This window comes from Oncorhynchus clarkii, chromosome 5 (genome assembly GCF_045791955.1).
Source record: "Oncorhynchus clarkii lewisi isolate Uvic-CL-2024 chromosome 5, UVic_Ocla_1.0, whole genome shotgun sequence".
In the NCBI taxonomy this organism is placed as follows: domain Eukaryota; kingdom Metazoa; phylum Chordata; class Actinopteri; order Salmoniformes; family Salmonidae; genus Oncorhynchus; species Oncorhynchus clarkii.
Window position 1 is genome coordinate 51,081,562 of NC_092151.1, and position 12,625 is coordinate 51,094,186.

The following is a 12,625-nucleotide window of genomic DNA, read 5'->3' on the forward strand; positions in this document are numbered from 1 at the left end:
GAGCCCTGAGTGTGACCACCCGTCAACGTGGCTGGTATATTAAACATTCTTACCTGCCAATGCCAAAATCTAACCGCATTTGGTGGTGGGGGGTGTTCGTTTTAGGCCCCGTCTCTGAAACATTATGAGTTGCGGTGCATTTATGAGAGCATCTGATGCAGATTAGGGAAGACAGAGCTATATCCCGGGGATATAGGCTACTGAATATAGCCTATTCACATCGCAGTTAGAGCGACTATTGTGCAGTTTCCAAAGCGAAAGTAATATGAAGATTGGGACACAAGTGATGATAGTCATCAATGGATTTAACGTGAGCATTTTTGTCCAATAAACAAATGACTTGCATGGTCACGTGGTTTTGTTTAGGAATTTTGTTTGTTCGAAAATGTTAAACCAACCAAATGAAAAAAATAATCTACACACAATACCCCATAATAACAAAGCAAAAACAGGTTCAGATTTAACAAATAAATATTACATTTACATAAGTATTCAGACCCTTTACTCAGTACTTTGTTAAAGCACCTTTGGCAGCAATTACAGCCTTAAGTCTTCCTGTGTATGACGGGACAAGCTAGTCCTTGATGACAAGCATACCGATAACATAATGAAGCCACCACCATGCTTGAAAATATGAAGAGTGGTACTCAGTGAAGAGTTGTGTTGGATTTGCCCCAAACATAAGGCTTTGGATTCAGGACATAAAGGTAATTTCTTTGACACATTTTTTCAGTTATTCTTTAGTGCCTTATTGCAAACAGGATGCATGTTTTGGAATATTCTCTACAGGCTTCCTTTTTTCCTCCCACTCTCATTTAGGTTACTATTGTGGAGTAACTACAATGTTGTTGATCCATCATCAGTTATCTCCCATCACAACCTATAAACTCTGTTTTAAAGTCACCATTGGCATTATGGGGAAATCCCTGAGCCATTTCCTCCCTCTGCGGCAACAGAATAAGGGAGGTCAAAAAAGGGGAGGTCAAAATTCTGTTTGTACACTTGTTTACATGGATATGCTTCTTAATAAAACCTATTTGAAACAAGCCATTACACTTTGTTACCATTATGGCATTTCATTACTATTATTATTCAAGTTATTACTTATAAATATTAATGAACAAATTAAGAAATGCCAGGTTGGAGAGGATCAAAAGCCACCAGCCTATGTCGGATACAATAGCAAATATTTTTTTCTTTAAAACGTATTAAAAAACCTAGGCATACCTTAGAGTTTCCGAATGTAGCCTAGAAGATAATGAATTGACAAGGAAAGCATGAAAGGGACAGCTATGCTATAATATGAAGATGAAATTGACCATCACTAAAATTGAAACAAATACACGTAACATGTCCATAGCCTATTGATCAGCAATGCTGATTATCGAGGGGGAGGTTGTTGGAAACATTTTTAAAACATTGTGAAGAACTATTATAATTTAAATGGAAGTAAAAAGAAACTGACTTTGTTGGCTTACTGTGTGAGGTGAAGAAGGAAAAAAAGGACAGAAGCCCAACTGGGCACATCCCTACATTTGACATTTGCAAGGCCAGGTTCTTCAATGCTCACATGCTGACCAAACTGGACACGCACATGCGTCCGCCATTGCGCGCACTTTTTTTTGTTCACCCACACCAGAAGTGATCAGGACACACAGGTTGAAATATCAAAACAAACTCAACTAATTATATTAATTAGATAATTTGTCCTGGAATATAAACATTGGGTTGTTATTTTACCTGAAATGCACAAGGTCCTCTACTCCAACAATTAACCCACAGATAAAACAGTACACCGAACCTTCCTACAGGCTTCTTTTTCTTCTTTGGACTTTATATGGTGGTTGCCAACCAACTTTACGGTGCATTAGTACAACCGACTGGAGTATGGACGTCAGTTCATCTTTCAAATCACCAACGTGTCTATATGCTCCTAAAAACCAATGGAGGAGATGGCACGTGCATATATCCTTCTAAAAAAACAATGAGGAGATTTGAGGCAGGACTTAAACGTCACAAATAGAACCAACTTCTATTTCAGTGCCTGGCCACGCAGGCGCTCGCTGTCGCACGCAAGCAGTGTGGGTGCAATAATTGAATAACATGTGTACATTTATTTTGCAGCGCACGCAAGTGGTGTGTACAGCATTTCAGGTGCGTGCACTCCATCAACAGGACAGATATACCCACAAGGAGCACATAAATGATATGAAACAAACCAAAACGTATTTCTCATAAGTATAGCAGGTTGTGAACTCTGCAAATAACATTTCCACCCCGAGAATGAGAACAGTAAATGACTGTACTTAATACATGCATTAACAGAAATTAATGTAACCAAATGACCGTGATTAACGGTAAATTGCCTGTTATACAAACGGTAGGTTACCACATGGGCATTTATAAAAGTGTAGTGCCGGGCGACACTGTATAGCCTAGGCTACTATTCTACTTCACGAGGATAGGAGGGCTGCAATTTAGGGCTTTGAATTTCCATGCCTTGCGGCCAAATTGGACATTATGCCCTTGGGCTGAACATAATCATTATACAGTGCCTTGCGAAAGTATTCGGCCCCCTTGAACTTTGCGACCTTTTGCCACATTTCAGGCTTCAAACATAAAGATATAAAACTGTATTTTTTTGTGAAGAATCAACAGCAAGTGGGACACAATCATGAAGTGGAACGACATTTATTGGATATTTCAAACTTTTTAACAAATCAAAAGCTGAAAAATTGGGCGTCCCTCTAAACTTTCAGCTCATACAAGGAGAAGACTGATCAGAGATGCAGCCAAGAGGCCCATGATCACTCTGGATGAACTGCAGAGATCTACAGCTGAGGTGGGAGACTCTGTCCATAGGACAACAATCAGTCGTATATTGCACAAATCTGGCCTTTATGGAAGAGTGGCAAGAAGAAAGCCATTTCTTAAAGATATCCATAAAAAGTGTCGTTTAAAGTTTGCCACAAACCACCTGGGAGACACACCAAACATGTGGAAGAAGGTGCTCTGGTCAGATGAAACCAAAATTGAACTTTTTGGCAACAATGCAAAACGTTATGTTTGGCGTAAAAGCAACACAGCTAATCACCCTGAACACACCATCCCCACTGTCAAACATGGTGGTGGCAGCATCATGGTTTGGGCCTGCTTTTCTTCAGCAGGGACAGGGAAGATGGTTAAAATTGATGGGAAGATGGATGGAGCCAAATACAGGACCATTCTGGAAGAAAACCTGATGGAGTCTGCAAAAGACCTGAGACTGGGACGGAGATTTGTCTTCCAACAAGGCAATGATCCAAAACATAAAGCAAAATCTACAATGGAATGGTTCAAAAATAAACATATCCAGGTGTTAGAATGGCCAAGTCAAAGTCCAGACCTGAATCCAATCGAGAATCTGTGGAAATAACTGAAAACTGCTGTTCACAAATGCTCTCCATCCAACCTTACTGAGCTCGAGCTGTTTTGCAAGGAGGAATGGGAAAAAATGTCAGTCTCTCGATGTGCAAAACTGATAGAGACATACCCCAAGCGACTTACAGCTGTAATCGCAGCAAAAGGTGGCGCTACAAAGTATTAACTTAAGGGGGCTGAGTAATTTTGCACGCCCAATTTTTCAGTTTTTGATTTGTTAAAAAAGTTTGAAATATCCAATAAATGTCATTCCACTTCATGATTGTGTCCCACTTGTTGTTGATTCTTCACAAAAAATACAGTTTTATATCTTTATGTTTGAAGCCTGAAATGTGGCAAAAGGTCGCAAAGTTCAAGGGAGCCGAATACTTTCGCAAGGCACTGTACATCCTTTCTCCTAGCTGCCAATTGCAGTGCTCCGAAGCCATCTCTCACTCACATGGCTCGCTCAGATATCTAATTTCCTATAAGCCAATGCCAGTCACGTGATCGGATCCTTCTCAAGCATCACAGCGCCGAAGTACAATTGAAGACAGACAGGTAAGGATGCAACTGGGCATGTACTTCTTATCGAATTCCGAAGCGCACATTTAAGATCTGTCAAACTCATTCCATGGCGGGCATAGTGTCTACGGGTTTTCGCTTATCCCTTTTACTTGACTGATGAAATAAGTCAACTAATTAGTAAAGAACTCCCCCGGCTACCTAACTCAGCAAAAAAATAAATGTCCTCGCACTGTCAACTGTGTTGATTTCAGCAAACTTAACAAATGTAAATATTTGTATGAACATAAGATTCAACAACTCAGACAAACTGAACAAGTTCCACAGACATGTGACTAACAGAAATGGAATAATGTGTCCCTGAACAAAGGGGGGGTCAAAATTTAAAAGTAACAGTCAGTGTCTGGTGTGGCCACCACCACCTGCTCCTCCTCATGGACTGCACCAGAAATGCCAGTTCTTGCTGTGAGATGTTACCCCACTCTTCCACCAAGGCACCTGCAAGTTCCTGGTAGAGGTCGACCGCTTATGATTTTTCAACGCCGACACCGGTTATTGGAGGACCAAAAAAGCCGATACCGATTAACCAGACTATTTTTTTATTAATTATTTGTAATATTGACAATTACAACAATACTGAATGAACACTTATTTTAACTTAATATAATACATCAATAAAATAAATTTAGCCTCAAATAAATTATGAAACATGTTCAATTTGGTTTAAATAATGCAAAAACAAAGTGTTGGAAAAGAAAGTGCAATAAAAAAAATGTAAAATGTAAAAAAAAAAAAAAAAAATCCTTCCTCAGAACATGAGAACATATGAAAGCTGGTGGTTCCTTTTAACATTTTATTTATTTTTTATTTTACCTTTATTTAGCCAGGCAAGTCAGTTAAGAACAAATTCTTATTTTCAATGACGGCCTGGGAACAGTGGGTTAACTGCCTGTTCAGGGGCAGAACGACAGATTTGTACCTTGTCGGCTCGGGGGTTTGAACTCGCAACCTTCCGGTTACTAGTCCAACGCTCTAACCACTAGGCTACCCTGCCGCCCCAACATGAGTCTTTAGTTGTAGTTATTATAGGAAATATAGGACTGTTTCTCTCTATACCATTTGTATTTCATATACCTATGACTATTGGATGTTCTTATAGGCACTTTGTGTAACAGTATAGCTTCCGTCCCTCTCCTCGCTCCTACCTGGGCTCGAACCAGGAACACATCGACAACAGCCACACTCGAAGCAGCGTTACCCATGCAGAGCAAGGGGAACAACTACTCCAAGTCTCAGAGCAAGTGACGTTTGAAACGCTATTAGCGCACACCCCGCTAACTAGCTAGCCATTTCACATCGGTTACACCAGCCTAATCTCGGGAGTTGATAGGCGTGAAGTCATAAACAGCGCAAGGCTTGAAGCATTGCGAAGAGCTGCTGTCAAACGCACAAAATTGCTGTTTGAATGAATGCTTACGAGCCTGCTGGTGCCTACCATCGCTCAGTCAGACTGCGCTATCAAATATAAAATCATAGACTTAATTATAACATAATAACACACAGAAATACGAGCCTTTGGTCATTAATATGGTCAAATTCAGAAACTATCATCTCGAAAACAAGACGTTTATTCTTTCAGTGAAATACGGAACTGTTCCGTATTTTATCTAACGGGTGGAATTCATAAGTCTAAATAATCATGTTACATTGCAAAACCTTAAATGTTATGTCATAATTACGTAAAATTCTGGCAAATTAGTTCGCAACGAGCCAGGCAGCCCAAACTGTTGCATATACACTGACTCTGTATGCAATGAACGCAAGAAGTGACACAATTTCACCTGGTTAATATTGCCTGCTAACCTGGATTTATTTTAGCTAAATATGCAGGTTTAAAATATATACTTCTGTGTATTGATTTTAAGAAAGGCATTGCTGTTTATGGTTAGGAGCAACGACAGTCCTTTTTGCGAATACGCACCGCATTAATTATATGCAAAGCAGGACACGCTAGATAAACTAGTAATATCATCAACCATGTGTAGTTAAAACCAGTTATGCATTAGGGGGCGCTATTAAAGTTTTTGCATGAAAAACGTTCCCGTTTTAAACAAGATATTTTGTCACGAAAAGATGCTCGACTATGCATATAATTGACAGCTTTGGAAAGAAAACACTGACGTTTCCAAAACTGCAAAGATATTGTCTGTGAGTGCCACAGAACTGATGTTACAGGCGAAACCCAGATACAAATCCAACCAGGAAGTGCCGCATTTTTTTAAACCGCCTCATGCCAATGACTCCTTATATGGCTGTGCATGAGCTACGAATGAGCTTACGTTTTCCACGTATTCCCCAAGGTGTCTACAGCATTGTGACGTCTTTTTACGCATTTCCATTGAAGATTAGCCGTAAGGGACCATATATAGCAAGTGGTCACATGGTGTCTCCCGCAGAAAATCTTGCGTAAAATACTGAGGTAGCCATTTTTCCAATCGCTTCTTATGAGAAACCAATTGCCTCGACGGATATATTATCGAATATATATGTTTAAAAAACCTTGAGGATGGATCCTAAACAACATTTGCCGTGTTTCTGTCGATATTATGGAGTTCATTTTGAAAAAAGTTCAGCGTTGTAGTGGTAGCATTTTCCGGTCGATTTCTCAGCCAAGCATGATGAACAAACGAGAGCTATTTCGCCTACAAAAATAATATTTTTGGAAAAAAGGAACATTTGCTATCTAACTGGGAGTCTCCTGAGTGAAAGCATCCGAAGTTCTTCAAAGGTAAATGATTTAATTTGGTTGCTTTTCTTATTTTCGTGAAAATGTTGCCTGCTGCAGCAGAGCCTAGCATAGCATTATGCCATGATAAACTTACACAAATGCTTGTCTAGCGTTGGCTGTAACGCATATTTTGAAAAACTGAGATGACAGTGTTATTAACAAAAGGCTAAGCTTGTGTTTGAATATATTTAATTCATTTAATTTGCGATTTTCATGAATAGGAAAAGTTTCTAGGGGTATTTATGTCCGCTGCGTTATGCTAATTCGTTTGAGGCTATGATTACGATCCCGGATCCGGGATTGCTCGTCGCAAGAGGTTTTAACTAGTGATTATGATCGATTGTTTGATTTGTTTTTTAATAAAATAATTTTAATGCTAGCTAGCAACTTACCTTGGCTTCTTACTGCATTCGCATCACAGGCAGGCTCCTCGTGGAGTGCAATGTAATCAGGTGGTTAGAGCATTGGACTAGTTAACCGTAAGGTTGCAAGATTGAATCCCTGAGCTGACAAGGTAAAAATCAGTCGTTCTGCCCCTGAACAAGGCAGTTAACCCACCCTTCCTAGGCTGTCATTGAAAATAAGAATGTGTTCTTAACTGACTTGCCTAGTTAAATAAAGGTGTAAAAAAAAAAAAATATCTGCCAAATCGGTGTCCAAAAATACAGATTTCCGATTGTTATGAACACTTGAAATCGGCCCTAATTAATCGGCCATTCCGATTCCGTTTGATGTGTGAACCTGCATTGTATAAAAGTCTTCATTGCTTGCTAGTAAATCGGTCTGACTATTTATAAATTATTCAATAGCAGTCGAAAAGGTTGTTCAGGCTCTAAGGCCTGTAGTGCGCTAATGTTTCAAATGAATAATGAGCCAATCCTCTCCAACCTAACATGTAAGTATGTTAATGGTTAATCGGTTAGCTGCAAATACATTTGATGGTTCAGGCTTATCGGTCTAAAGGTTCATTTGCATAATTGTATGTAATGAAATTGCTGTGTGTGTGTTCGTTAGTCATCATGCATCTTTTTTTTCACACGCACAGCATACAGAGCCTAATGTGAGGAGAGGAATAGCCTACCAGCTGTCAGACTGCGCAAGAGTAGCTCCTCTTAAAGCTTGTAGGCTACTGGAGTGAACCTACTTTTATAATCACAGTCATTACGCAACAAATAACAATTCTAAATGCAATCGCGTGTTAACTTTGGTGATGACAACGACAAAGGAGATTTTTATTTCTCAATCTCAACTCACAATTAAAGCGCTCCTCCCATTGACCTTTCGGGTGCATAGGCTATATATAGTCTACCTACCGCATCATCCACCACTTTGCAATGTGAGCTTCAGGCAGTATAATTCTTTGAAACCTGAATGTTTTACTTTACTTCAAATAATGAGACATTTCGTACTGGAGGCAATTATTTTATGCCATTAACCAGCATTTCTCTCCTGTTCTATTGGTTTTCATATCAACCCTCAATCTTTCGTCGTCAAAAAGCTAAAGTCACAATCCTAGTCGTACTAGCAACCCATTATAGTTGTTGCTATTAGATTCCCCCTTTTCTAGGTTTCTAACTGAGATTTTCATCTGTCACAACTTCTCCTATTAGGTGCGCTGTTTAGAATGGTATTTTCCCCAAAATGCCTTTTGGCAAAATGTTTGAAAATGACGTTTTTATTAGTTGCTTCATTACATGTTCAATAATAGTTTATAGCCTTTTGACTTTAAGATGATAGGCTTGCTATTGTTGCATTTTTCCATTAAGTGCTTAATGAAACATGTCCGGTCGTTGTATGCATGCATATATTTCGAGATTTTAGGGACAAGGTAATTTAGCCTTCAAGAGGTACCCAATCTGCCAGGGCACCAAGGCCATGTTCTATGGCACCAAGCCCATTAACCAAAATAGCCAATTATATTTATTTGAAAAACACTAGCTATTCTTTTATGAAAAAACTTTATGTAAATGTTGATAAATCATTTGCCTGTCAAAGTGTAGGTGATGTATGCATGTTGGCTACAGCTTCACTGATGCTGACATGAGGGAGGCACCAGAAAATGTAACCTAACTTTAATGAGACTTAATTTACAAATCGGCTTAAAGCCAGTCATGTTTCGCAAATATAATATAGGATAATAACTTCTAAAGGTTGGATTCTGTTGACATAGCTGCAGGGGTGTAGCCAGAAATTTGTTGGTGGGTGGGTCTGCAGAAATTTGGATGGGCCAACAGAGTATTTTTGCTCAATCTGATTGGGTGGGCCTGTGCCCCCCCAGACCCACCCATGCCAACGCGTCTGCATGGGCCTACTGGAGGCACTGTTAGTTAGTAGAGAAAGGACATTGCTTGTTTCAAACCGCAAAATCACACACCGTGTAATCTGAGCGGATGCAGTCAACATTTTGAAACTATTTCGTCATTTCATGAGGCATGTCTTACCTTGTTCAAAGTATATTAGCCAAATTCCAAATGTAGGGATATTGAGTGAATTATTAAATGAACACTTCTTCATATGCCATTGAAACCAGTAGGCTATTTATCTCATGTTCTATTGATTTTCAAATCACTTTCTTCCATTGTCCAGCAGCCATGGACACAATCCTAGTCATATTAGCAACATATGCTAGTTGTAACATCTTTAGGTCTTCCCTCTTTCTAAATTTCTAAAGGATATTTTCATCTCTGTCACATGCAACAGCTCGTATTTGCGGTGGGCTTTTGAGAATGGTGTTTTCCTGCTAATTTGATTTTGGAACATTTGCACATATTTGCACATAATGCCGTGTGCGCATTGCTGCGCTTATGTGAAGAAGGAATAGTTTGTCAACATTTTAAGTTATATGTTTTGATCTGTTGCATCAGCCTCGTTGCTGTTATTAATAGTTTGTACAGTGGTTGTATGAATTAGGGATCTGTTTGGAATATTTATTTCTGGCACAAAACGTCAAGTTGGCCAGCTAAACTTTTGTACTACGGTAGATAGTAACTTGACATAAGCTAGTGCTTTTGTTGTTCGTTACTCATCTTGTTGGCTAAGGTAAAGTAAATGTGGACAGCTCTTCTAACACAGGGCTGTCAAATTCATTCCATGGAGGGCCTAGTGTCTAAAGGGTTTAAGACAGCAAAAAAAGAAACGTCTCTTTTTCAGGACCCTGTCTTTCAAAGATAATTAGTAAAAATCCAAATAACTTCACAGATCTTCATTGTAAAGGGTTTAAACACTGTTCCCCATGCTTGTTCAATGAACTATAAACAATTAATGAACATGCACCTGTGGAACGGTCGTTAAGACACTAACAGCTTAATGACGGTAGACAATTAAGGTCACAGTTATGAAAACATAGGACACTAAAGAGGCTTTTCTACTGAATCTGAAAAACACCAAAAGAAAGATGACCAGGGTCCTTGCTCATCTGCGTGAACGTGCCTTAGGCATGCTGCAAGGAGGCGCCTAGGACAGCACTACAGAGAGACAGGACGGACAGCTGATCATCCTCGCAGTGGCAGACCACGTGTCACAACACAAAATCAAACCTGCGGGACAGGTACAGGATGGCAACAATAAATGCCTGAGTTACACCAGGAACGCACAATCACTCCATCAGTGCTCAGACTGTCCTCAATAGGCTGAGAGAGGCTGGACTGAGGGCGTGTAGGCCTGTTGTAAAGGCAGGTCCTCACCAGCAACAACGTCACCTATGGGCACAAACACACCGTCCCTGGACCAGACAGGACTGGCAAAAAGTGCTCTTCACTGACAAGTCGCGGTTTTGTCTCACCAGCGGTGATGGTCGGATTCACGTTTATCGTCAAAGGATTGACCGTTACACCGAGGCCTGTACTCTGGAGCGGGATCAATTTGGAGGTGGATGGTCCGTCTGGGGCGGTGTCAGAGCATCATCGGACTGAGCTTGTTGTCACTGAAGGCAATCTCAATGCTGTGCATTACAGGGAAGACATCCTCCTCCCTCATGTGGTACCCTCCTGCAGGCTCATCCTGACATGACCCTCCAGCATGACAATGCCACCAGCCATACTGCTCGTGATTTCCTGCAAGACAGGAATGTCAGTGGTCTGCCATGGCCAGCGAAGAGCCCGGATCTCAATCCCACTGAGCACGTCTGGGACCTGCTGGATCGGAGGGTGAGGGCTAGGGCAATTACCCCAGAAATGTCTGAGAACTTGCAGTTGCCTTGGTGGAAGAGTGGGGTAACATCTTACAGCAAGAACTGGCAAATCTGGTGCAGTTCATGAGGAGGAGATGCACTGCAGTACTTAATGCAGCTGGTGGCCACACCAGATACTGACTGTTACTATTGATTTTGACCCCCCCTTTGTTGAGGGACACATTATTCCATTTATGTTAAGTCACATGTTTGTGGAACTTGTTCAGTTTATGTCTCAGTTATTGAATCGTATGTTCATACAAATATTTACACATGTTAAGTTTGCTGAAAATAAACGCAGTTGACAGTGAGAGGACGTTTCTTTTTTGCTGAGTTTAGGTAGCCAAGTTTGGATAGCCAGCCAGCTAACATTAGTTAACGTTAACCAACTAGCTAGGTAACGTTAGCTAAATTGTTGTCCAACAGCTAATGCCGACTATAGTCAGGAAACAATTTAGCTAACGCTAACTAACAATAATGTTTTGGAATACATTTGTCCGTTTCTAGCTAGTTAGTTTGGTAACGTTAGTTCGCTTGAAAAGTTTGTAAAATAGGTAGCCAGCTATGTGACTCGGCATCTTTCCCGTATTCCATGCTCACATTTGCTAACGTTACTGCTTACCGGCAGATGTTATCATGTTTGGTTCTTTATTCTCCCCCTCAACTCCAAGAACCCAGGTACCGTTTGTTAGCAACAATGAACTTATGGAAAATCTAAATCTTGAAAGGACCGTAAAAGTGTCCGTTGTTCTCAAGAGGGACACTTGTCTCTTGAAAATAATTGTTTTTCTCAATAATGAAAGCCCCCATCCGAAAGACCCATAGTTAGGTATATATAGTTAGTGCCTGGTGAAATTACTGCTCATCGTTGTCAAATTGGCTGATTCTTGAAAAGGGCGAAGAAAAATTATGATTTAAATCAGTGTCAAAAGACTGCATATTTCGAATCTTATAAAAATGTAATGCATCATTTCAGTATGATTTTGTTTCCACAAACCGGCTTCTATTCTGCCAGTCTCGCATGAATCAGTTATTTTTCATGTCATACACACGTTTTTATGCAACCCTAGCGCTGGAGAGAAAAAAAATATTAGTAATCATCAGTCAGAAATAATGACAGTGAATGTTTATTTTAGACGAGTTTTGTATCATCATTAGTACGTCTTTTAAATGAAAATTGATGTGTGTGACTTACATTGTTGCTCTTTCAAAATAAAATATGTTTGATAAGTCTATTGTAGTTGGTTAACTGAAGGATTTGGTTATTGTAATTGGTTAACAAGCAGCGGCTTCAAAACTATGAATGAATTGCCTGAAAACAATGAATGAATCATGAAAGACAGAGTAGAATCCAACAACTAAATTCAGTATATTTTTATTTAATATTGGATGAATATGCAATTATACAACCATTAGTTTAAAATCATAAATACAAGTTAGAGTAAACCCATAACCCATAAATGGTTGGATTAGTGCAATTGCTATTATTTTTAGACTGAACTAAGGCACAACATTTTTACATATTTCTTGGTTTCTCATTGTTTTTAACACCTTTTTATTGTGACAATTAAAATAATGAAAAGCATGGGTAGCCTGAGTGAAAGAACAATGTTTCTCAAACTAACTATCAGTGGCTAAATGTTAATTGAAGTATAAACTGAAACAAAAAAACAACATTAAAATACGTACAAAACAGGACGATGTACAGTACCAGTCAAAAGTTTGGATACACCTACTCATACAAG

At 39.6% G+C, this 12,625-nt stretch overlaps 1 pseudogene; it reads right to left on the reverse strand.

Annotated features, from left to right (window-relative positions):
- Positions 1–11,682, reverse strand: part of LOC139409707 (26S proteasome non-ATPase regulatory subunit 1-like) — a 114,169-nt pseudogene extending 102,487 nt beyond the window's left edge.
- Positions 11,683–12,625: the final 943 nt, after the last annotated feature.